Raw genomic sequence first — 21,406 nt, 5'->3', positions numbered from 1 at the left:
TTTGACTCTGACTAGGTGCCCTGGGACTCTGGTGATGCTCACCCTGCATTGGGGTCTGCGGGCTGTGAGTCGTGGGGGTGCTTCCAGTCTCGTGTGCCATGGGCAGAGCCTCATCCCCTTCCCTCCAAGCAGAAGCTTTCTCACTCATGGAGAGGAGGGCAGGGCCTCATATGCGGCTGCCTGAATTGTGGGGTGGCTTTACCTGGTCTCTGCCCACAGCTCGACTGCACCTCATGGGCCTATCAGACCCAGGCTGTGAGCAGGGCTCTCCAGCGGGGGTGAAGGAATCATTCCCTAGCCCCCAAGGAAGAAGGACTGAGTATTTGAACTTCATTTTGAGGGGAGATGTTTGACATGGTGCTTAATAATGGAGGCTCTGGAGTTCAGATCCCAGCTCTTGCATTTCCTGGCTTGAGAGGCAAGTTGCTCAGTCTCCTTGCCTCAGCTTTCTCACTTGTAAAATGGGAAAGCAGTGGTACTTATCTCACAGGGTTGCTGTGATGATACCAGGAATCCCCCGTCTCAGAATGTTGCTGGACACAAAACAAAGGCTCCCCAGATGTCAGCAGTTCTCCTGACTCATGCACAGAGGTTGGCCACCACTCTGCCCTCACATTTGCAGCACTGTGACATGTCTGCCGTGCTCTGCCATCTGTTCTCAGTGCCTGAGTCCCTGAGAGTCAGGATGAAGTAAAGGGACTGGGACCTAGCACTTTACAGCCAAGTCTGAGTCCTACAAAAACCCCAGTGAAACTGGTTCTATTGGCTCTTTTGTAAAGATAGGAAACTGAGTCCAGAGAGGTTCAGTAATTTAAAGACAGTCACATAGCTAGTAAGGATCACATTCTCTGGCTACAAAAGACCCAGCACTTTCTTCTCTATTGAGATGTTTTCCAAAGAAAGGCCGCAACAGCTTCAAGGATGACCCTTCTCCCAGGAATATCTACATTTTAATAGGAAGCAATAGCACCAGAATGAGTGGGTCACCTTCCTTGGCACCCTGGGACACTTCATGGTGCCTCAGTTTAGCACTGATTTCCTTCTGCACGTATCACAGTTAGCTGTTTATAGGTTTCCTCCTCTAGCAGCCTGAGGATTTATTCAGTGGGATTTATTAGCTGGATTTATTCAGCGAGGTGTGCAGTAAATGCTTGAACTAGGCTGGAGACCAAAACTTCTGAGGGTTGCAGGCAGAGACATGGGAAACTCGTATGGAGAGTGCAGATGGGCGAATCCTCCCCAGACCTGGCATTTGCCTTCCCCTACTTCACTCCCTGTCTTTGTCTGCATGGGCTCTGCCAGCTGCATGAAAGAATCTGCAGAGGATGGGACTGGCCCAGAGGGAAATGAGCTGTCAGTTCCAGCAAGAAATCTGGGCCCCGCCCCTTCTCATGCTCTCCCTGGGAAAGAAAAGCATCTGGGATTAATAGGGTGCTGACTCAGTGCTTCTGGAGTATCCAGGCATTCATGGGCCACTCCTGGCATATCCTTCCCCGGCCACCAGGGAAGGGGCTGGAATATATGACATGTGAAGAAGGCAAAGGTCTCAGGCCTAGGCAGGCGGGTGTGCCAAGCAGGAGCCAGCTTCATGCCGGCCTTCAGTGGCATTGCAGACTCCCCTGTGCTGGGAGGCCCATTAATGTCATCTGAAGCTGGGCAGCAGCTAGGTATGGGATTATCTGAGGGCAGGGAGATGTGGAGTTATGGTCCCCCCTTTAGTAGGGACCTGTGCTTAGGGCTGTCTCCAAAATAAATATGATTTCTGAATAAGTGACTAGAGGATGATTCTAATTTGTAAACAGATATTAAGGCACTTTCTCAGCAGCAAAGCTCTCTGCTAGTCCTTTGCAGACTTCTGTAATCTTAGAAGCCACTTTAAAAAAGTCAGATCCAACATGGAATGCCAATAATGTAAAACACGTTAAAGTTGTAGTTTATTAACACACACTTACTTTTTAAGTTCATATTTTTTTACATCTATGCTAATTGTGAAAGTCCATCAATAGAATAACGACTCAAGCAGAGGTTCTGGTGTATAAAAACATTGAAATCTTAGAGTCAGGATCAGGAGTCAGCAAGCTACAGCCTAACCCAGGCTGCTACCTGATTTTTATAAATAAAAATTTTTTTGGAACGCAGCCATGCCATTTGTTTACACATTATCTGTGGTCACTTTTCCACTCTAACAGCAGAGCTGAGTAGTTGTGACAAAGACTCTTTGTCCCACAGAGCCAAAAATATTTACTATTTGGTCCTTTATAGAAGACATTTGCTGGCCTTTGTTCTAGGTGATCACTGTGTCACTCTATCAACTGTAATATCCAATATTGCTTTACTGCTTTTGTTTTGTTTGTCTCAGTCACAGAGTATTAGCAAAATTCTGAGTCGTATCAAGATGTGTGAATGGTAACAAATTTCTCTCAGCTTACCTTGCAGTCCAGGATGGTCTTTAGTTCAGTGTTTTGAGGAGATTTGAGAAGTAGAAGGGAATTCTGGTTTGCATCATTGACAGCCACAGACAACTGCTTGAATTCCTTCTTCTTACAACACTCAGACAGGAAGCATTTGTAACATCTTCACGACAGTCCGCGTAATATAGTCTCATGTCACAGAAAGCTTTAGCGTGTACTTGTCTGTGTGGTTTTATGTAAGTGTGTCTAGTCCCGAATTTAAAAACAATATAAAGATGCCCAGTAAAGAGCCCTAATCTTTCTAGCTGAAGACACTGAAGTTCACGGTCTTCCCAGGCCTTAATCTGAGGTCTGCACAAACCATGTTAAGCTGGCTGCACCCATAGGGTGTATTCAATGAGTTATAATGTGCCATAGAACATGCTTGGGGTGTAGGTCCATTTTCCATAACAGTTTTACTTAAAAGAGTCAAACTATATTTTTAGAATGAAATTCTCACATGACATTTGAAGAAGCTCTGAGACATGATTTGAAAAGTGCCCCTTTGGCAAATATTGATGGTTCTCATGTCTGTGCTTAAGGATAACAGAGGTGCCAAGGACGCTGAGAGCTGGGATGAGGAGGCAGAGGAAGCAGTAGAAAAGGCAGAGGTGAGAAGGGAGGCGATGCTGTCAATGGTGGGGAGGATTCTGGGGTGGGCAGGGGGTTCAGTAGTGAAAAGATACTGGGGAAACAGAAACCTTGTGAGCTCCTGGCAAACCTGAGGTGTCTCCCAACATTTGCTGATGACCTAAACACAGCTCAGTGGCTGTGCTCATGACTTCCATCCATCGGCTTGGAAGAAGAGGTCCAGAATGTGGGAAAAGTTTAAAATCTGGTCAGAGAAACCAGCATGGGTATGGAGGGAGGACACAAATTGCTTCTGCATTCAAAGGGCCTTCTGCAGCCACTGAGCCAGCAGATCAAGGTGTAGGGCAGGGGAAAGGGGACCCAGATGGCAGAGGAACAGCTGGGGCAGCATGCTAAGGTTTGTGCAGTGGCAGTGCTTGCGAGTGGCCTGACTGGGGATGGATATCAGGGCCCTGGGGAGGTAAGGGGTGGCTGGGTTTGGACAGTGGATTTGGGCATTTGGGGCAAAGTGCACAGAGTCAGGACAAAACCCAAGAGTCCTGATTGCCTGGCTGGTGTGAGGAAGGGAGGGGAAGGCCTGGTGTGTTCAGGAGGCTGTGGGCTGCAGAGACCTCTCAGGGATAAAAAAGCACCAGTTCTTTCCGAGGTTTTGCTGCTCACCCCGTAGAAAAAGAGCATTTTTAGATTTTAAAAGGATGACCTCATTTTTTTCTTATTTACATAGCTCTGTTTGTTTATATAGACCTTTAAAAATAGCAAACGTGTGTTAAGCTTAGTTCTCTCTCCTACCACCAGCGGCAGAGCCACTGTGCGAGGAGAAACACCTTTTTATCTAACAGAGGGACAGCCTTGTTTCTGAGGACAGATGGGAACAAAATGGGACAGGTAGGAAGTTTCGTGGTTTTTCATGTCGCTTTTCCAAAATAGCCATGCTCCTGCCTCCCACTTCCTGCCTGACTCAGGGTAGATTCTCTCCTGTAGAGGACCTGTGTTCCATGAATTCTCAGGGAAGCTCTAAGGGATCCATCAGCCAGCAAACATGCTCGACCCTGAAGAGCTTGAGCATGGCCCTGAGGGCCCCTTGAGCTTGGCCTGGGGCCTGCATTCTGGCTCTGCTGCCTACCAGCTGTGTTACCCTGGGCAAGCTGCTTCATTCCGTACCTCATCTGGAGAGCGGGGGTAACACTACATGCAGTTGCTGTGCAGATTAGAAGAGGAAATATGTCTAATGGGCTTAGCCCAGTGCAGGCCTGCCGTAACTCTTAATAAATCCTTAATAACAACAGCAGGGTGGTCATTTTGTCCCCCATCTAGAAAATCATACCAACCTCCCAACCACCTCCCCTTTCTGCCAGCTTGTCTGCTTCAGTACTTCCTTACATTGCCCCTGAGTAATACAGGGATAAATCACAAATCTGGCCATGCTGTCCCCTGCTGAAAATCCACACTAGCAACACCTATGGCAGAGATCAGCGATGCTTTTTCTCTAAATGGCTGGAGAGTAAATGTTTTCATCTTTGCTGGCCATACTGTCTCTCTTGCAACTACCTAACTCTGCAGTGCTGCATGCAAGCAGCCATGGACAATGTGTAGAAGAATGGGCGTGGCTGGGTTCCAGTAACACTTAACGTACAAAACAGGTGGCAGGTTGGATGTGCCAACCCCTGACCTACAGGATGAGTCCATCTCCTTAGCTCAGCATTCCCCGTCCAGCCTAGGCCCATTTTCCATCCCTCCTCTTCCCCCTCCCCCGCTCCAGTGTGGAACTCCTTACACTTTAATCTTTCACACAAAGTTCCTTCTTTCTGGATTTTCCTTCCCTTCCCCTGCATCCCCCATGGCATTAGGAAACTTTGCTCTGGGACTTGTGGTACCTATCTTTATTTCTTTATGATCAAGCATGCAAGTATCCTCTGTCTTTATCTAGACAGGTCCTTCTCAAACAGGAATTCTGCTTTCCTTCTTGTGTGCCACTGGGGTGTGTAAGTGTTTGTAGATGCTCAAAAGCATTTCTTATTAAACACAAAGATCTGTAAGGCATCTGGTTGCCCTCAGGGACCTTACGGTCTAGCTGGGAAACTAGGCTGTGTGCGGCTGAAAAGCCAGCCAGCAACCCAGAGAGAAATTACAGGAGTGTCTGTGAGGTGCCCATGACAAGGGTGTTTCTGACCTTCACAGAGGAAGGAGGAGCCCTTTGAGTTGGACCTGGCAGGGTGGAAAACAGACTTTCAGAGAGAGGGAAGCCAGGAAGGCTTTCTGTGCTGGGGAAATGGCAAGAAAAGAGTAGACTCAGTTCTGGGCACAGGGTGGTGAGTGGAGGAGACAACCGCTGAGGGTTCTCCCACCAGAGACTGATGGCAATATGTCTGGAAAGCAGGGCTAGGGTCTGGTCGGGGACTGGGGGTGGTGGTGAGGGAGTTTGAACTTCAGCCCATGAGCCAAAATTTCTCCAAGTGTGATCCACAAACAACCTACCTCCCTGCAACAGAATTGCTTGGGGTATTTCCTTAAAAATGCAATTCTGGAGCCCTGTCTCAGCTTGGAGGCTCGGAAGGGGCAGGGGGTGAAGGCCACGGTCAGTAAGAGGAAGAAGGCTGCACCATGGTTGAGGTGATAATCTTAAGTATTCTTCAGACTGACGTCACCCACACATGTGACAGCCAGGCTGGGGAGAAGTGAAGTGGGAATGAATAATCCTCTCCAAGAGGGGAAGAAGGCACCCAAGCTCAGACATGGCAAGTGACTTGCCCAAGGTCACACTAGTAATTACTTGTAAATGTGGGACTGACTAGTTTGAAACAGGCTTCCTCTCACAACCTCAGGGCCTGGGTGTCCTGGAGGCTCCCCAGAGGGAGGAGGAACAGGCACGGTCAGTGTTTCCAGAGCTCTGCTCAGCCTGGTGTACAGTGGTGCTGCATCGGTGGGAACTGAACAAATGAGGGCCCGGAGGGGGTGGATGGATGGATGGGTGATACTGGGGGAGAGGAGTGGGTTTCTGAGGTTGCAAGCCTGAACATGTAGGAGATGGTGGTACTAAAAGTAAAAATAGAGAAGAGGTGAGTTTGGTGCTAAAGTATATTGAATTTGAGCAGCCAGCAGGATGGCCAAGCCAAGACTTTGGCAGATGGAAATGTAAGATTAGGGAGTTCCGGGGCAGGGCAGGTGGTGTGAGTCTCTATAGAAGCTGCTAATAAAATGAGGCAAGAAATGCAAGAGAACTAAGGAGGGGATTAAGGACCGAAGCCTGAGGAATGAGCACACACATCGAGGAAGAAAAGGCTCAAGCGGGAGTCAGAGAAGTAAGAACAGGGTCAGAATGGGCTGGGCAGACCAAGAAAAGAAGTTTGGACAGCCAGTCACCCAGCTAACGCAGTTTGGGCCCCTCTTTAGAATAAAACCAGCCAACCTCAAAGAAATTGTGCCTTGGGTAAATACAAATGTCAATCAAAATAAAACCCAGATCGCAAGTTTCTGTTTGCTTGAGATCTGTGCTCCCAGCCAGCATACCTGCAGGTGTGGGAAAGCAAGTAAAAACTGGAACCACCTGTCCCACCTGTCAGGACAGGCCCTGCCATTCTGTCTGTGCTCCGGTTCTGGTTGGCGCGCTTCCTTGGGATCATCTTGTTGCTCGGAGCTTCATCTTCCTCTCCTGTGCCGACCTTAGTCTCTTTCCCCCTTCCCTTCCGCCTCTTCATTCAACAGATATTTATTACTAGGGATAAAGCCCTAGGCCAGGGAACTCAGCTGGGGCCACGAAACCCAGCAGGGCCTATGTGTCACCCACTGGAGAGCTGTTAAAAAAATGTAGAGAATTCTGGACTGGCAGATTCAAGGTGCCTAAAAGTAGGGAGGGATTCACCATGCCTGGGACCTTGCAGCCCCATATGAGCAGCTTCTCTGTGGCTGCCTCTGTGGATTTGCAATTCTGGAGCCCCTCTGCCTGGGCTGATGGGGGAGGACTGAGGACCAGGTTTGGGAGTTTCCCCCATAAAGCCCTAAAAATATAGTGTCTGAGCAGCTGCCCAGCTGGCCTCCCTGGAACCTTCAGAGCCCCTCTTTCCAGTGATTCTGCATGTACCACCACACTTATCCCCTCCGCCAACTCTTAACACACACCTGCTGTGTCACAGTGACACCAGGGCCACCATCACCATCATCCATCCTCAAAGAGGCAGATCGTGCCTAAAATCAGCCCTGCCTGAGCAGAAGGCTCCAGGCACCATCCTAGGTGACAAAACACAAAACTTCCTGCCAGTGAGGTTGCTTCCGGTGGGAGAAAATAGACCTAGTGTCACCTTACCACATGATGTATATTTTGTGAGCTAGTAAAGATATGAATATTTTATCTATAAAATAAATATAAAGATATTATCTTTTACTATGTAAAATATATAGTATGTGACAAGATGACAGTCAGGACCGGACAGGAACCAGGCCGTCAAGAGGGCCTGAGAAGGAGGCGTCTGAGTGAGGGCCTGAGGGGGTGAGGGCGCGAACACTGGGCTTTCTGGGGAAGAGGCTGTGGGCACAGGCGGGATCCTGTCAGCAGAATGGCAAGGGGGCCAGTGTTGCGGTTGGGGTGAGTAGGGAGGGGACGTGGGAAGAGAGGAGGCTGGAGAGGTGATAGGTGGAGGGCAGGCAGGTAACTGAGAAGTTGCTGGAGGTCTGAGCAGAGGTGTGGCCTGCAATGCTGAATGTTCTAAAAGGCCCCCAGTGCAGGAGGCCAGGGCAGCACAGGCCAGCTGAGAAGCGGGTACCACCATCAGGAGCCCTGTCACAGTCCAGGCTGCACTGTGGAGGCAGTGGGCAGTAGCTGAATTCTGGAAAGAGTCTGAAGGCTGAGCTGACATGATCCACTGCCAGATGGGATGTGGGGCATTAGAGAAAGAGTTTGCGGGGGGAGAGCCCTGTGATACAGTTACTCACTCTGTCCCCAGGCTAGTCAACCACTCCAAGCCTCAGTGTCCTCATCTGGAAAATGGGGCAGTTGGATAGATAATTTCCCAGATCTCTTTTGGCTTGAAATCTTACTGTTTCAGCTGGGTCACTGGTAGCTGGGTGGTCAGAGGAGGTTTTCAGGATGTGGAGTGGAACTTGTGTTTAAGAGAGGGGGGCCTTAAACTGGACACAACCGGCAGATACAAAAGGGGGAAAGAGCTTTTCAGACAGAGGAACTGCAGGAGCACAAACCAGGAGGCAGGGTTGCAAGGCCCATGAGCGATGCCTGAGGAGCTGTAGGCAGACACTGTGCTGGGGGGCCCAGGGCTTCAGTAGGAGGGTGCCAGGAGCTACAGGGATGAGCACTCTACACCCTTTGGAATAAACCAGCAGGTTCAGGCCCCGAGCATTTTTTTGCAAACACTGAGGCCCTCAATTTTGAGCATTTTCAGATGGACACGCTCAGGCAGGAAGGAACAAGGGTTGGCTCCTGTCTGGGGAGAGTTAACCTCCTGGCCCGGCATTGCATAACCACAGAGTCTGCTGAGCGCAAGGAGACTCTTCTGTGTGGCAGCCAGAGTGGCAAGCCTGGTGGCTCCGGGCTCTGGCACCGTCCTGCTGCCCTTCCTAGATAATGAGCCTCATTGAGCATTGTGTCCGAGGCCAGCGCCCAGCACAGGGCAGCTCAGCCTGGGTAAGTTTCCTCTCTTGGCTACTTAGCAAAATATTTACACTATGCCTTTCTAGTAAGATGGTTCTTAGGAACCAGCAGGCGGAGAGAGCTGCAGAAAAGCACCCCCCAGTGACCCTGCTCCCAGCTCGTGTTAAGTGCTGCTAGATACCCAATGTGCGAGCCTGGATTGGTCATTGTCCTCCAGGGCTCTTTTGTAAAATAAGGCATTGAGCTAGAATATACTTGAAGGGCTGTCTGCCTCCAGAATCATCAGCATCTTCTCGAATTGAAGAATAAGCTCCATTTTTTTACTGTGTGGGGGTAGAATTAGGCTGGACTTTAATATCTTAATATCTCACAAAGGGGCTCTTTTTCAGGAAGCAGGTGTGTGGCTTGGGAGCAGCTGACAGAACTCTGAATCCTACCTACTTGAATCTCTCCTACTGTACCACTGGCATCAGAAAAGATACTGTCCCTCTCTGTGGGTGTCTTCCAATGGGCAGGAGGTCACCCCAGAGGGAGCTGTACTTTAAGAAGTATCCAGACCAGCCATAGGGGACATGCAGCTGTGTTATCAGAAGAACGTTTGAGGACACTGGGGAAGAGTATGCCTTCCTGGGGGTGGTCCTGGAGGAGAGAGATCAGAGGTGTGTTCTCAGGGCAGAATCAAAACCAGTGAGTGAAAATCACATGGCCCTGTCTTGGAAGACACCTCAAACAATAGGCCCCATCACCATTCCAACCCAAAACTCACATACCCTTTGACCCATGAATCCACTTCTGGGAATTCGGCCTATGGAACAATAGCACAAGTCTGTAAAGATATGTATACAAAGGATGTTTATTGCAAAATTCCAGTGACAAAAAAAAAACAGAAAAAATGTGAAAACCCAATAGCAGAGAAAGTTTGAAAGTGTTATATCCAAACTGTGGCCCACCATTATTTAAAATAATGAGACAAACCCTGTCTCTGTTTAGAAAGGCAGTAAAATACAATGGTAAAGTGCAGAACCTACAGGGTCTGGAGACAGACTGTCAGAGTTCAGGTCTGGATACCACCACTTAAAAACTGTGTTAGATGACCTCTCTGACCATCAGTCTCTTCTTTGGCAAAGTAGGATTATAACTGCCTGCCCTATAGACTTGCTGCCCTGTAGGCCTGAGGTGCTTATCACTATGCCTGGTGTATGCTAACTGCTCAAAAAAATATTAGCCTTGGACCTGGAAAGATTGTCCGTGAGAAAAGCAAGGTGCAGAGAAATGTACATAGGGTGATTCTATTTTTATACAGACAAAATGTCTCCCCAACATTCTTGCAAAAAGGGAAGAACAATTGCTGCTGCCTCAGGCCATGAGTGGCCTCCTGAGAGCAGCCCTGCCCTACGGGGGGCCTTGAGGCTTGTATGAGACCTTTTACCAGAGCCCTAGAAGGCCCCTTCCAATCTGAGAGTCTGACTCACAGAGCCATCTTGAGTACATCCAAGCCTGGCATTTGACCCAACAAAATGGTCTGATGTTCACAAAATATATGCCAAGACTTGTCCTGTTTGCAGGTGAGGAACAAAGACATTGGTTGGTGGCTTGGCTGTGTGAGGAACATTCACTGCTTTGGCATGGTGCTCATCCGTGGAGCCATGCAGCCCCAGCTGGGGTTCCCCAGGGGTGCAGTCTGTGTGAGCCACCCGAGTGACGCTGTGGCCTTGCCTGAGATGGACTCGCCTGGCCTGGCCTGAGCCATGGGCTTCGGCAGTGGAAGGAGAGATGAGAAACTGGGAAGACCCCCAGCTGGCGTGTACGGCCATGGCAATCAAAGCCATTTTACCTCTCCAGTTAGAGTCATGGGGCAAAGAGTAGCATGTTGTCAGAGAGAAAACACACTTGTTATTTCACATTGTTTATTCATGTATTTAACAAATATATTTAACATTTTCAAGAATTTTCAACCAAGGAGCAACGAAATAGACAATAATATAACAAACAGCAGGAAACCTGCCACCTCACTTGAAAAAGACTACAGCAAATACAGTGGAACTTGTTGATAGCCCTCCACAACCTCAGGGCCCTCCCTGCTTCCCAGAAAGTGACTGTCCTCCTGAGCTGTCATTAACATCCCACAGGTGATTTCTGAGAACCTACTATATGCCAGGCAGAGTGCTAGGTGCTGGATTTACCCTGGTGAATCAAACAGACGTGGCTCCTGCCCTCATGGGGCTTGCCACAGAGTTGGGTGAGATCTTGGTCCCTCTATTCGGCTCCTTCAGTGAGTTCCAGCGTGTGGTTATATAAATGTTCACCCATCCATCTAAGGCAGTGACAGGGGCAAGGCTAGAAGTCCTGTCACCTGCCCTGTCACTAGCCTTGTGATTTGGGGCAAGTCCCTTCTGTAGCTTGGGCCCCAGCGTCTTCATCTGTCACACATGGGCTTTAAACTGGATGCTGCTCAAGGGCCCTTCCAGCTCTGTGATCATGGGGTGGGATGGGGGAGCCTACCGGGGCTCACCTAGGGCCTGTCTCCTTTATTCTGTGAGGTGGAGGAGATAGGGGGGAGCTTTGTCTGGAAGGAGAGGTATGCCCCTGCACATCAGGGTGAGGCGTGGGCACTTATTTCTCAAGCACAGGGTACAAACCCTGAGTAGAGCTTATGATATTAGGGGAACATGGGTGAAGTTCTCCATTTTAATAATAATTTCTTTGATTCAATAAAAACTCAGAGTTGGCAGTTACACTTATGATCTCTATTGCTTAGGGTGAGGTTCTGTTTTAACAAGTCAAATTCAACTCAATGTAAATTAAAATATTACATAAATAACAGTACAGATGGTATGTATTTCTGGCAAAACTTGGAATGGTGGTTACCTAATGGCCCAGTGTTTCCCAAACAAGAGCCAATGATGTAAGGGTGTGGCCCACCTGGCATTCTTAGATGCCAACTCAGCCAGCCCAGAGCTGGCACATCGGAACCCAAGAAGTATTGGGGGAATGACTTGATGGATGACTCCCTATTGAAAACTGCGTGAGAGAAATCCCCTTCAGATCTTTGTGCCAAGAAGGGTTGCCCTTGTTCTGAGGAACTGGTAGGTTTGTCATCAACACACTGAGAATGTGCAACTATATTGTAATTCCTTTTACTGCCAGGAAGCTGTAACCTAAACCCAGCGCCCAGATAGAGCCACCATGTGGGGCCTTCTAAACTACTGCCCATGTTCTTCTATCCCTTCTGGTCTAGACCTTATGTCTTCCATTTCCCCTGGGTTGATTTGTCATTTTTAATTTGTGCTTCTATTTTGTTTTTGTAAACCACCTCAGATCTTCTGTGGAACAAAGCAAGTTAAAATTTCCAAAAAAAAAAAAAATGGAAGTAACTCATTAATTGATTGATTCATGCACAAACTACCTAAGACCAGAGCATTCTTGGCTCTACTCAGCCTGTTGGGATTTCCTGCCAGGAACTGCTTCCTGGCTAAATGGATGCCTGGGTTAGACAGAGATGGTGGTGAAGCAGTTGCGGGGTCTCTTGCCTATTCTGCACTCGCAGATCTGGGGACCCACACCTTCTACTGAACATTGAGGCCATCTCAGAAATTGGACTCTCCCTTCAGACTCAGAATGGCAGGCCCAGGGCTGGTGGCTTCAATACCCTCGTCCCCGCACCAGAGAATGGGGTTTGCAAACAGCTGTTCCCTGGCACTCTCCCTGCCCACAAGGAGCGTTCTGAGCACAGTCCCTGTGCATGACTGCTTCCTAACCACTGTCCTGCTGCTGGCCGCGAACGTCCATGCTGTGACTATGACCTGACTCCCACACTGCCTGGACCTGTACATCTGGGGCAGGATCCCATGCTGTCCTGATGGCTCAAAGCAGCTGGCCCTGACCTGGAGTCTCACAGGCATTATGGCTTCAGAACCCTGGGGAGCCAGGGTGCTCTGAGAAACACTGTGAAGTACTGATATTTTTAAAGCAAATGGCTAAAAACATTATGCTAAGTGAAGGAAGCCAAACATAAAAGACCATATATTATATGATTCCATTTATATGAAATGTCCAGAATAAGCAAATTCATAGCGACAAAAGTAGATAAATTAATGGTTACCAGAGACTGGAGGGAGGGGAATATGAGTGACTGCTAATGGATACAGGGTTTCTTTTTGGAGTGAAGAAAATATTCTGGAATTAGGTAATGATGATGGTTGTACAATCTTGTGAATGTACTAAAATCCCCTTAGTTGTACATTTAAAAAGTGATATTTATGGTATATGAATTGTACAAAATACCTTCTACTATAGCAGGTTCCAAAAGTTATGTTTGTGAGAGAGACACTTAAAATGTAGAAAATGTTTTCATTAACAGATTAATATACTCTCTAGTTTCAGAAATTAAAATACTCCCTTTTTCAAGAAAGGAATTAAGGTGATTTCTGTAAACTATCCATTAACTAAGGTTTTCCACAATTTCAACTTCATTCATTCATTCACTCACCAACATCCATCCGTGCCTACTATGGGACAGGCACAGAGAACACAAGGTTGGTCAAAACACAGCCTCTGCTCTCTAAAATCTATAGCTGGAGACATGATATGAAGCTATAACTACACTGAAGTGCTACAATATAAACTCTCTTGATTCCAGCCCCATGCACAAAGTAAGCAATCGAAAATTGACAGCTGTCATTGCCACAAGAGAGAGGAGCTATGAATGACCTGGGCAGGAAGGCAGGGGTGTGATCCTGTTCGGGAAAGAAATCATTCACCTGTGCCATAACCTACTGGGAAACCCAGAGGATTGTACCATGTTAGAAGGATTTAGAGTTCTGGAGAAGGGAGTGGGGGACCCCTGCAGACAACTGTGTAGGGCTGTGCCTTGCCTGACCTCCAGGGAGATGACTCAGTGCCCAGCAGTCCTGGTTGCCCTCTGCTACTCCCTCCTCTGGGCATCCCTGTGGTTCCCCCTTCTAGACTCTCCAGGCCTCCCTGGGCCTCCATCCTGGGAAGAGGGGCTGCATTACCCTGCCAGACTGGTGGGGACCACAACTAGCAGGGGATGCCCTATTTCTGCAGACCAACAGGAAACACCATTGAGTCTTCTGAAGTTCTGGGTGAGGGGAAAAGATGCCAGGATTTTAAGGTCTCTAGGTGGCTCTGTCCATCTTCTCAGGTGTAAAGATGAAGGGCAGGGGTGGAGGGGAGGCTGGATTGTGGGCTCTGGAAGGAGGCACTTAGAGGGGTGATTCTAGGCCTTGGTGAATTCATTTTTCACGTCAATAAACCCTTCCTGGTTCCTGAGTTCAGGACACTGTGTATTTCAGGGCTAAGGCCAGAAGTTGAAATGGTAGGAAGTAGCTGGGGCAGATGGGAGGAAGTGGCAGGGGAGGTTGGCAGGCTGGAGAGGTGGGGGGCATGGGACACAGGGTGGAATATCACAACAGGGAGGAGGTGAGGGAAGGTTGGGTCCTGGAGAAAAAGTCTGGAACGTCAAGAAGGGGGAGTCGATATCTACACAGACCTAGTTGGAAGGTTCAGTGAGGACCAGCATCAGGCCTTCTGGGGTGAGTGGGCCTCGGGGCAGCTGGCAGACCCAGGCAAGGGAGCAGAAGCATCCAGGGTATCATGGCAGATACAGAGGCCAACTGAAATCCATATCCTCCTTTTCAAATATGGGAACAGGCAGCACAGACCAGGGACAACTTGCTCAGAAGTACAGTGAGGGGGGGCAAATCCCAGTCTCTGGATCCCCCAGGCCTGGCTTCACCCAGTACCCCTTGAGCAAACTTGGAGTTTTCCTTGTTTCCTTGATTAATGCTGCCAATGTCCCATGTGGAGGTTACGTGGGGAGAAGATTAGGAGCACACAGTCTGGAGCCAGCTGCTTGCCTTGACCACCGCTCCCCTCGTCATTGAATGCGTGCCCCTGGGCGAGTCATGTGGCTGTCTGTGCCTATAGAATGGACTTGATGTTGCCTATCTTGCCAGGCTGTCATGAGGATTCGTTGTGCTTCCAGTGCTCAGCAGAGGGCCTGGCACATAATTAGTGCTCAATAATGTCCACGCCCTGTGTAATTATCCCAGTTGATTATCAGTTTGTCTCTTTGTCACAAGATGTGTTTCATCTTTCTTAAATCACCAGTCTCTTTGTCAATCTATAACTTATCTTCTTCTGGCTTTTTTTCTTCTTTCTTGAAATAAACACAGTTGGCCTGAGCTTTAAGGAGGAGCTTGGGATGTGTTACAATCCATTCAATTTAGCATTGGTCTATTGCATTCATCCACTCATTCATTTCTTCGCAGTGCACTAGTGGTCAGCCACCTGTGCTTGGGGCTTTGGAAAACACAGAACAGTGAATCCCAGAGGGTCCACCTTGCCCTATAGCCCCGGGCCACAGGCTTCTACGAGGGTTGCATTTTCAAAGTCAGTTTGGTTTGGATGGAGAAAAGGATGTATGGATTGTGGGAGTTTTTGTGGGTTTTTTTTGTCTTTCTTTTTGGAATTCATTCTCAGAAAATCATATTTGATAACATGTACTTGCTTGCTGAGGACAGAGAGAGAGATCTGGGGCAGGAGATAGGCACTGAGTTAGAGAACTGCTTTCCTCAAGGACACAAACAGTGCATTTCTCAAGGGCTTTGAGCTCAGGTATCATCAAAAGAGCAAGACCTGTGTCAGGACCGAAAGTGAGAACGCCTGACAAGAAATTGTGGTCAGAATTCACAAGGTAGTAAATGAAACCAAGCTCCCTGAGTGGGGCCTTGAAAAGCTGGACTGGTTGTAAACTGGCCCATGTGGTCCTCCCTTGGATTGAACTAATGTGGAGAGGTCCTGACAGTGACCTATATTTCAGAGTGATGCTGCAAGCCGGGTTTGGGAGGACTAGTATCTTGTCCTTCTCTGGCCCGCCTTTCAGGGTCCCTTTCGAGAGTTTCACTTGACTCCATTTACTGAGTAAGACCCCCCTAGGCCACCGGCCTTGATCCTCTCTTGTTCCCACTAATTCACTCGCCATTTGACAAACATTAATTATTAAGCACCATTTATTTGTATACCTGCCGCTGTGTACTAGGGATATAATGAGAGTGGAGAGGCTCCTTGGCCTAAAAGAAATCTCTGTCTCTAGGAAAGAAGCCTGTAAACAAATGAATTACAACACAGCATGAGACATAGAGGAGTATTTGACTGAATGTCGGAGGGTCATGGAAAGCTTCCTGGAGGATTTGGTATCTGGGATGATGTGTTTGTCAGGGATCTGAAGAGAAATAGAACAGGATTTATAGATAGATAGGTACATACATACATACATTCATACATGCATACATAGATTTTAAGGAATTGGCTGATGTGATTGTAGAGAACTGACAAGTCCAAAATCTGCAGGGTGGGCTGGCAGGCTGCAAACTCAGAGGGAGTTGCAGTTGGAGTCCAAAGGCCATCTGAGGACAGTGGTCCTTCTTGCTCAAGGGAGGTCAGTCTTTGTTCTATTAAGGCCTTCAACTGATTGCATGAGATTCATGCATATTATGTGGAGAGTAATCTGCTTTACTCAAGGTCTTTTGCTTTAAATGCTAATCTCATCTAAAAAAATATACCTACACAGAAACATCTAGAATAATGTTTGACCAAATGTCTGGGTACCATGGTCCAGCCACAGTGGCACATAAAATTAACCATTGCAGGTGCGTTTGAAGGACATTGAGGAGTTTGCCACATGTCTAGGAAAGGCAAGGCATTATGGGCGATGGGATGACATCTGTTCTGAAAATTCTACAGCTCTCTATGGCTACAACACACAGGCTGGAGGGAGGAGAGAGAGATGAGGCTGACAATGCAAGCAGGATCCCACTGAAGAGCCTGTTGGAACCATGCCATGAAGTCTGAACTATGTGGAGAGCCTGAAGGACCTTAAGAAGGGGAGTAATTATGGACTAGAAACAGCCTCTGGGCAGCCTCCAAGGCATGGGATAGAGCCACTTTCTCCTGGCACGCTTAGTTCCATGCCAGGTGCCCATACAGTGGCTTCCAGATCCTGTGTGCAGACTGGTCATTGACTTTGCTCAGTGGGCCACCAGGCAGCCCAGCCAAGCCAGACCAGCTGTTCCTGCCCTTATGGAACTGGCTGGGCTTTGCCACTTCAGTAGGGATCTGGAGTCAGAAGAGTTGAATGTACTCTCTGTAAGATTGGAGGCACCGGAGGGAGGGGTGAGCACACCCCTCCCTCCGGTGCCTCCAATCTTACACTCTTCACAAGTGCAGACATGGTGGGGCTCTGAAATGATGGTCTTCAGCTTGAAAGGCCCATCTGCCCTCCTGGTGCAGCAGTATCTTGGAAAAGGCATTGGCCTCTCTTCTAGTGAGTCACAATGTAAAGATTTCCTGGCCACCAGAGCCCAAGTGTCCACCTCCATGTCTTCTGTAGGAGCTGTTAGAAAACAGAGAAAGCCATTTTTGAAAAGATGACATCGTGATATTAGAGAACAAGATAGAATGTTATCCGTGGATCAAAATGTTAATAAGTCTTAGGAAGATAGGAAGGCTGTGAAATTACATAGACAGATAAGTTAGAGTAGAAGACACTGTAGCCAAGCCCAGAGGCCTGAGTGATTTTTTATCGCAGAAAAGCCGAGCATGGTACAAATGAGAGACAACAAAACAGAACAGGAATGGGCTGCCAGGGTTACGGAGTCCCTCAAAGAACTTTTCAGAAGAGCAAGTACAGTTCAATCCCTCTCACTACCTACCTGTAGAGGCAGGCAGCCAGCGGCAGTCCAAATCCCAAGAAATATTCTCTAAGAAAAGTGATGGGACCAGGGTCTGAGAGTAAAGCCCACGTGAGGGAGATCCAGACCTCCTAGCTAATTCAGTGTGCAGGCAGGGGGCCAGCAGGGGCAGCTCCGCCTTAGGTAAAGTCCACCCCTGCACCCTCCCTGAAGTAAAGCCCGTCTGTTGGCGATCACAGAAGTTGTTGGCCAGTGTCTTCCCCACAGTCCTTACAGGGAGACTTGCCATCATAACGCCTCACACTCTTACACAGAACCCCCACCCCCACAGTATGGGTTCATAATGATTCCACCATTACATTCAAGGGTAAACCTGTCAGAAAAAACAAACAAACTCTTACAAGGAAGCCCTATCCAGTTAATTGTTTCAACAATATCCTCTTGCTTTTCTACTGTAGTGATGGAAATTTTAGCAGGGCACATGGCCACCCAGTAAAGACTCCATTTCCTATGCTTCCTAACAGCAAGTTGTAGTCCTGTGGCTGGTGTGAACCAAAGTGACACGTACAAGTCCCAGTCTTGCCCTCTCCTTTCCATTTCCTGCTGACCAGAGTGTGGACGTGATGGTGAGAGATGGATGCCAAATGCTGTACATAACAGAACATCAAGATCAAACATACCTACACTGTGATGCCACCATATCAGTCCATGCCCACTTACACCCAGACTGCTCAACGAGACAGAAATCAACTTTTATCTCATCTTAGGTACTCTTACAGTTGGGTGTTTGCTACAGGAGCTAGAATCCGTATCCTAGCAAATGTACTAATTTTACAACATAATCCTTCATTCACAAATGTGGATGGACGATCAGGGTCACCAAACATTAGAAGAAAATCAACTGCAGAAAGAGAAGGCACAAAATGGAAAAACAGGAGAAGAAAAAAGAGCTCACTCAAAAGGAAACAAATAGTTCAAATATAAGAGAACTCTAAAATAAATTATCATGAGCATCCTCAGCAATAATTGAGAGATTATTTCATTTAATAGAAAGAAACTAGTTGCTATACAGATGTAGTAATCAGGGAAAAGGAAACAGTTGTCAAAGATAAAAAATATGACTACTGAAAAAAATTCAGTGGATGAACTAACTGAATAACATAATTGGTATCAATGAAGATCAGGCTGGTGTTCTAGAAGTCTAAATTAAGAAAACGTCCCAGAATGTAGACCAAAATAGGAAGGAGAAAAAAAGTTAAGATGCATGGAGACAAATTCAGGAGGTTCCATATCTATCAAACTGGAGATGTGGAAGCAGAGACCACACACAATAGCAGACAGACAGGGAAGGGTAGAAATAGACAAAAATATAATAAAAGAAATTTCCCCAAGTTGAAGAAACACACACAGATTTTAAAATTGAAAGATCACAGACTTCAGGACAGGAATTAGTGAAAAGGACCATTTAGACCCATTTTGTTGAACTATCAGAACATCAAGGATAAAAAAAAGCTTTCAGGCAGTATATACAGAGGAGACAAGTAATGATTCTATAGCATCTTACTATGCTGATGGACAGTGACTGTAATGGGGTATGTGGGGGGGACTTGATAATAGGGGGAGTCTAGTAACCATAATGTTGTTCAACTAATTGTACATTAATGATATCAAAATAAAATAAATTTTAAATAAAAGCTTTCAGAGAAAATCATAACTTCCATCAGAATTTTTCATCAGTACTGCAAGATGCCCAGGGACAGTGCCCAAAATTCCAGAGAACATTGATTTTGAGCTATGAATTCTGTCTATCTTCTCAAACTTTGCAATGAAAATAAAGACTTTTTAATGCATAACAGCTTAGAAAGTTTATCACTCAATCATTATAGTTTCTGGAAGGAAAAAACCTCCTGGAGTTATTTCTATCAATCAAAAAAAGGAATCAAAAAAGATGATGACATGGGATTCAAGAAGAAGTGAAAGCAGCCATAAATACTTTGTGTGAAGATTTATTGGTTCTTGACTATGGAAGGCTTTTCACCTGTGACCAAGTTTCAGTCATATGGGATTACATTTCTTCCATTGGGTCCATTCATACAAAGTGGCTCCCCAGGAAATGGAATCTTCACATTCACACTTTTTATTAGCTTCAGTTTTTAGAATTAACCTATGGACTAGACTTAATTAAATATGTAAGACAATGTGAATGTTATGAAATGACAATGTAAAAGTAACAATATATAGTTAACAAAAGTTTGAAGGTGAAGGAAAGGTTAAAAAATGGGAATGTGCACAGATTTCTTCTTTGTTCATAGCAGGAAGTGAATAGATTCTGTCTGATGTCGACAGACCAGGAAATAGCAATTTGAGTGTATTATTTGAAGATGTTGAAGACATCTACCAGAACAACCAAAAATAGACAACTATCAAAATAGTGAGAGAGTGGGGAAGGAAGTTGAGGGAAGACAACAAATACAAAAAAAATCCCTCAGTTTTCATAGCAGAGAGTCATTACCATAACTGAGTGAGAATGGTCTTGAATTCTGGGGCCTGGAAGACATCAGACTTTGGGGAAATTCATTTTAGAAGAATCAGGCTCCATGACCACACCAGTACTGTATCTCATTGGTACTTGCAGCCATGCAAACACACCTCTCCTGAGACTCTAGGCACCAGGTGTGTCATGACCGTGGGAAGGCTTAATCATTCACTCAACAATGTTTATGAGAAGTCATTCACATAAGCAAATCTGAAGTCTGATTTGGTTTATGTCGTCAGCTTCATCTCCCACCGCTATTCTCTGCACACCGACCGTCTATCCACACTGAACTACCCACCTTCTCACACACTCAGGGTTCCCATAGTCCTGCCTTTGCCCACACTAATCCCCTTTTCTGTTTGGTGAAACCTCATTTGACTTTCTAAGACTGTGTACTTTCTCTGCAGTCTACCCTTGCGAGTCCTCCCTCCCCACCCCTGACCTATACTCAGAACCTATTTCCATTACGGTATCTACAACACCTTATTACCCATTTTTGTTTGTGTTCTCTCCTTACAGAGTTTGTATTTTTTAGGAGTGAAGTCCATGTCTTTACTTAAATTGAGGCATAACATACATATGCTTATGTACACATACCATAAGTGTATAACTCAAATTGTTTTTACATATGCACACCCATGTAATATATATGTAACCAGAGCAACATGTAGAACATTTTTATCACTTCAGAAACCTCCTGCATGCCCCTTCCTAGTCACACCCACCACAGCTAACATCTTTTGCTAAAAGCATAAAATTAGTTTTTCTTAAACTTCAATTAAGTGAACTCATATAGTATACAGTGTATTGTGTCTGAATTCCATTACTCATTATTATATCTGAAATTCAGCCATATTTTTGTCTGTAGCTGCACTTTTTTAATCTTTATTACCTAATAATTCTTACATGAATATACAACAATTTATGCATTCTGTTTGTGGTTGGCATTTGGTGTTTTTTGCTATTATAAATAAAGATTATGAACCTTCCTGTCTGTGTTTTTGGTAGACATGTGTACGTGTTACTGTAGAATTTAGTCTTAGAAGTGGAATTTTGGAGTCATAGGGTAGGTGTGTGTCTGGCTTTGAAGATTTTGCCAAACAGTTGTCAAAATGGTTGTATCTATTTGCCTTTCCACCAACAATGTCCAAGAAGAGTTCCAGTTGTTCTACATCCTTGCCAACATTTGGTATTATTTTGTTTGTTTCATGTTAGCCATTCTGGTGAATGTATGGTGGATTTAAAATATGTATTTTCTCAAGTGAGTAATTGTGTTGAGAATCTTTTCATATGCTTATTAGCCATTTCAGATAACCAGTTTTGTAAAGTATCTATTCAAATCTTTTGCCATTAAAAAAAATTATGGTAAAAATACACATAAAATTTATCATCTTAACCATTTTTAAGTTTTGTAGTGTTTAGTATTTTCACATTGTTGTGCAATGTAATGAACTCCAGAACTCTTTATCTTGAAAAACTGAAACTTCACTTATCAAACAACTTTCCATTCTCCTCT

At 46.2% G+C, this 21,406-nt stretch overlaps 1 protein-coding gene across 11 annotated transcripts in view; it reads left to right on the top strand.

Moving 5' to 3' along the window:
- HIVEP3 (HIVEP zinc finger 3) overlaps positions 1–21,406 on the top strand; it is a 474,019-nt gene that overhangs the window by 375,393 nt on the left and 77,220 nt on the right. For 2 of the 11 annotated variants that reach the window (XM_073233747.1, XM_037002246.2), the window contains 2 exons: positions 2,993–3,061; positions 3,837–3,926. The exons of the other annotated variants lie outside the window; for them this stretch is intronic. The gene's annotated coding sequence lies outside the window, so the exon portion shown is untranslated. The remainder of the gene's footprint in view (positions 1–2,992; positions 3,062–3,836; positions 3,927–21,406) is intronic. 11 annotated transcript variants of the gene reach the window in all.

Source organism: Manis javanica, chromosome 4 (genome assembly GCF_040802235.1).
Source record: "Manis javanica isolate MJ-LG chromosome 4, MJ_LKY, whole genome shotgun sequence".
Taxonomy (NCBI): Eukaryota; Metazoa; Chordata; class Mammalia; order Pholidota; family Manidae; genus Manis; species Manis javanica.
Note: the sequence above shows the minus strand (reverse complement) of the source record. Positions and strands in the feature narration are given on the sequence as shown.